The sequence below is a fragment of the Apis florea genome, unplaced genomic scaffold (assembly GCF_048593485.1).
Source record: "Apis florea isolate Af1SG1 unplaced genomic scaffold, ASM4859348v1 contig_3758_pilon, whole genome shotgun sequence".
Taxonomy (NCBI): domain Eukaryota; kingdom Metazoa; phylum Arthropoda; class Insecta; order Hymenoptera; family Apidae; genus Apis; species Apis florea.
Window position 1 is genome coordinate 1,109,858 of NW_028256839.1, and position 5,138 is coordinate 1,114,995.

General features: G+C 29.0%; 1 long non-coding RNA gene across 1 annotated transcript; it reads right to left on the reverse strand.

The window, feature by feature from the left end:
• Nucleotides 1-3,457: 3,457 nt before the first annotated feature.
• Nucleotides 3,458-4,851, reverse strand: LOC147656471 (uncharacterized). The gene is made up of 2 exons (XR_015294390.1): nt 4,598-4,851; nt 3,458-4,423 (listed from the first exon to the last, which is right to left on the reverse strand). It is a non-coding gene; the product is annotated as an uncharacterized LOC147656471 (long non-coding RNA).
• Nucleotides 4,852-5,138: the final 287 nt, after the last annotated feature.

The window sequence follows — 5,138 nt, forward strand, 5'->3', positions numbered from 1 at the left end:
AATTACTTATAAATTGCTATTATTGATTTAATATTAATAAAAAAATAATAATAATTATCAAAATACATTTTTTTATGCAATAATTAACAAAAAATCGAGTTGATAATATTTATTTCAATTCTTTAAATTTAATGCAGTCCTTGCTTTAATTAAAATGTTTTGTTTTCGTTAAAATATTAAAGTAAAAAATGTAATTACTTTCTATTAATCAAAATATTCAATTTATTAACTTGTTATTATTTTATTTTTAAAAAACTTATTTCTCATTAGATACAAAAGAAAAGTAGAACCGGATCTGCATTCTTATTGCATAAAATGATTCAAAACCAAAACTAAATCTCTTTTTATTATCTATATTTAGCATACGATTTAGACCTTTTTTCAAGTACATTACGTTTATTAATTCCAAATTAAAATTAATAATCAAAAAGTGTATTATACTGAAATTCAATTTTGAATCATTAAACGTGTAATACACCTACAAAAAAAAAAATGGTGTAAGTTGGACATCAATAAAAAAGAAACACAATTTAACACTACTATCAAAAACAAAAATCTGTCCCCCTTTTACCGCAAGGCTCTTAATTCATCCTGTCGAGCAGCGAAAGACTTAAAATAAACGGCAACACGAGAGAAGAAGTAAAGGCGACACGCGAATTACTTATTACATTTAAGATTTGATAACACCTGCGAAAAGTAGGAAGTAAGAAAATAGCTTGCAACCGCGAACAACTCGGAGGTCGTACAGAAGCGAAAGAGAAAAGGAAGGGAATGCAGAGGAAGAGAAGATCGGTGGTTAAGCCGCTTTTTGCTAAGTGGAGATGAGAAGCCAGGAGAACCGACCCGGTGAACTGAGGTCCCCGAGGACAGAACGGTACCCTGTGCCCTCTTCCTCCTCTTCCTCCTTATCCCACCTCCACCAGAGTTCCTTCTCCCCGTCGTGCAGGCTACCGAGGACGAACAGAAACCGCCTCCAGCCTCTCTTTCCCGTAAATTCCTACTCACGTGTTTTTCATCCACTCTACCGTGCATTCGTGCTACTTGCACCGGCTCACGTTTACGCGTCTACCGTTTCTCTCACGAATTGAAATTCTCGCGCGAACTTCTTGTTTCCAGGTACGGGGTTGAAGCCAATAATATAGCCAATTATCTAAGATTAGAAATAATCTAATTAAGAAAAATTCGATAAGTCTTTCTCCATCTAATCTGGTTTTCATCTTGTCTGATTTGTGGGTTTTTTTTTTAGAAAAATTTTTTCTTTTTAAATAAGAATAGAAAGGAATACGTGTGAAAAATAATACGAATATCATATTTGAGTATTCGTAAAATGTAAAAGTTATAAAACACATGTTTTATTAAATTTTTATTAAATATAACAATCTGATATTTTCTTTCTCTGTAGATTAGCAGATTTTGATAAAAATTTTATTGGAAATATAAAGAGAAAATATTATAAATTTTAATTTATAAATACAAATTTCTAAAAATAAATTTCCATTATATTATACCATTATGATTCTCAATCTCTTGAGTTAAAAATAATGTAAAAATTTCTTATATATTATTTATAAAATGTAAAAATAGATACACATTTTTTTGTATGATATATTAATTTAAACATCTAATATTACATCTAGTATTAAGTATTAAAATTTGTTAAATATCATGTATCTTATCTTATTTATTGTAACTTCAAATATTCTCTTCCTTTACAGATTTGTAAATATAAAACATCTTTTCAGAAATATTTAAATTACTTTATTCTTAACAGAAAATATACGAAGTAATAATAAAGAGCTAATGGCAATGATATTGTCAAATATTTAACCAAGTCGAAAATAGTTGACACAAAGATACGCAAATAAAGCGAAAAATTTTTCTAAAATTTCTTACGCGATTCATTGTGTACCCCCGTGAAAAAAAATTGTAAAATTGTCGATCGAAAACGTAACAGTTAAGATTGGATCGGTAAAGGAAAGAAACAAAGACAGATACGCATTTGCGGCGAGGTCGATCGAACGGTGTTTGAACGCCTCCTCGATTCCTCTATCGGGTGAAAGCAACGTGTTCCTGGTAATGACTTCGTCATAGTCTCGACTCCGCGCCCGTTGTCTAGTAATAGTGGTAATACCAAGCAGAGTTACGGGACTATCGACGTACCGCTGTGCTACCGAAAAACATTCCTTGCCTATTTTGTTGTGCGTTAATTAAAGCATCTTGTTGTCTTCCAGAAGTCTGCTGGAAGGAGCGATCGATATAAATCTTTATCAGCGCTAGAGCTATCGATACGTGTACTGTATCCAAATGTAGACAAACGATTATGAGGATGAAAATAAATAAGTAGGGGAAAGTAGGATAAAACGGAACATTAATATTTCTATTAAAAATATCTATGAAAAGATATCGTGTGACACGAATCTAAAAGATGTACATGACCGTTGAAGCATCTTGATCATAGTCCTGTGATGCTTTTTTGGCGACTTCTATTGATGACGAGAAATTTAAAACGTAAAATTTTCGAAGAAGTAATGGAAGTAATGATTACTTTTTTTAATTTAAGCATTGACAAATTATTAGAATAAATAAACCATTTGTATGTGGCTCTTACGATTTTGATAATTTAACCGACTTTTCGACTCAAGTTGAAGTATAAATATTAAAGTTTTTTTAAAATATATAGGTCACCTTATTTATAAGTAAAATGGAAGTATTTTTTTTTTTTAATACATAATTATTCTGTTTTAAAATTATTAAACTGAACAATAATATGTTGATTGTTCATAAAATTTACAAAATATTAATATGAAGAAAGAAAATCATTTATATATTTGTGATTATTGTAAAAAATTTATCTATTTATCTGTGAATTTATATTTTCATTTAAAAAAAAAAAATTTCATAATTTTAAGTAAATATTCGATTTTGACAAGCAATATTTCAAGATTTCTAATAGAATCTTTTTTTTTTTTTATAACTAAATATTTTTTTCAATTTTATTTTTTCATAATCAAAGATTATTCATTTTCATTTATTTTTATATAAAATAATACTTACTTTTATTTTTCATTTTTTTTTTTTTTTTTGTTAACACAATAAACTTAAGCGTTCTATTTTATCTAATTATATCTAATACAATTTATGACTAATTCTGAATAAAAATATGTTTTTAATGCAAAAATAAAAAACTGCAATTATTAAAAGCAAATCTGATTATTTTATCAAGTTTGATAATTCTAGTGTTAAAATAGTAAAATACTCGTTTCATTCTCTTAGGAATTATTATTAATTATAAGAAACAAATTCTGACAAATTTTTTCTTTTCAAAAAAAATATAAAACAAATTTTTCTTTTTCTCATATTTCGAGATTAAACAATTTTTTTCTGATTAATAAATTAATTAATTAATTTTTATTTAACTTATTATTTCTGTTTCATGGGACCCAGAATGAACATCTCCTTTGCTTATATGTGATTTATTGTCATAAAAATTTAAATCATGCATATAAAATTATAAAAATAATACTACATTACAAAAAGTATTTGAATATATATTTATTTTTGACAGCATTGTATTTTAATTATAAAATTATATACAAAAAGAGTATCTATTATTAAACGAAATATCGAAATAAATAAAGTTTCATAAAAAATTATTTTCATAAATGGCTTTATATTATATTTTATAATATTTTTGTAATATTGATATATTTTTTTAAATATTTAATATTTGAAGAACAGAAATCTTTTTGATATTTATATTCTATATTTTAATATAATACGACGAGATAATTTTTATGATTTACATCAATTCTAAATAAAGAAAACATAGAAATCAAAATATCTGTAGTATGTGAATATTTTTAAAAGTAATTATAAAAATATATATATGTATGCATGTATAATAGTATAACGTAGTGTAACATCATAAAATTAATTTCTAAAAAAATATCATATAATAAAAAAAAAAGATTTCTTTTATCGTTCGAAAAGTTGTATTTTTTTACTTAATTACTTTCAATAATTTTTTCTCTCTATCATTTTCTCTTTTTCAAAATTTACATTTTTTAAAATAATTAACATACTTTTTACTTATACATAGAATCCTGTAAATGAGTTTTCAATTTGATACTATTTTGTGATACTATTACGCGTTATATTACGTTAATTTTATACCCATTCAATTCCTAACTTTTTAATTATATCATTATAGATAAATTATCCCAGAACAGCATCGTTATCGTGCACATATTTCCTCTTCGTTTTTCTATCCAGTCAACCGTAAAAATATTCAATCAACGATTAATTATACCCATCAATTTTTGATTCCCAAAATTTTTCCAATCATTTCGACGAATCGATATCATTTAATCCCTTTATCTTGCTTCCTTCGTTCTACTTCACATAGCTCCTTACGTAGAGAAATCTGACATTAATTAAAAAAAAAAAAAAAATGAATATATAAAAAGAAAGAGAAAAAACGAAGCGATCGAAGGCGATCGATAAAAAAAAGAAAGAATCTCGGCGCGAGGAATTCGAGTCGAAGCAAAAAAAAAAAAAAAAAAAAAAGAAAGAAAAAGAAAAAAGAGATGGACCTTACCGGAAGTGGCCGAGACTCGATCACCCTCGGATCGTTACAATGAGGCTCTCCCGAGTCGTGGAACGAAGGAAAGCGAGGGAGAGGGAAAGAAAGCAGGTGAAGAAGGTGGAGGGACAAAGATCGAGAGAACCGGTGAACGAAGAAAGGAAAATAAGGGAAGAAGGAGAAGGGCTCTACTGTCACGGGAACGCCACGCGTGATCGAGTTACCTGGACGAACTGGCGTGGCGCAGGTGAGGTTGGTGCACGGCCTGCGGGACAAAGAACCGCAAGAAATACCGATACTACCTTACTCCGGGACTGTGAGGTCGCTGTCGCGACTCAAAATCGGGACGATCGCGCATCGACCGCTACCTTTCCTCGCCTAGATGCTTGTTCGGACGTTGTGGCGGATCGATCGAGAAAAAAAGTACGAAAACCGTCTTTTCTCTACCTCGACCGCGTCTCTCACGCGAAAAAAAGAATCGATTTTGTTCGAACGTCGGACAATGAAGCGCGCTTTTACAGGAGGCCAGACACGCGAGCCCTTCGAAGACATCGAT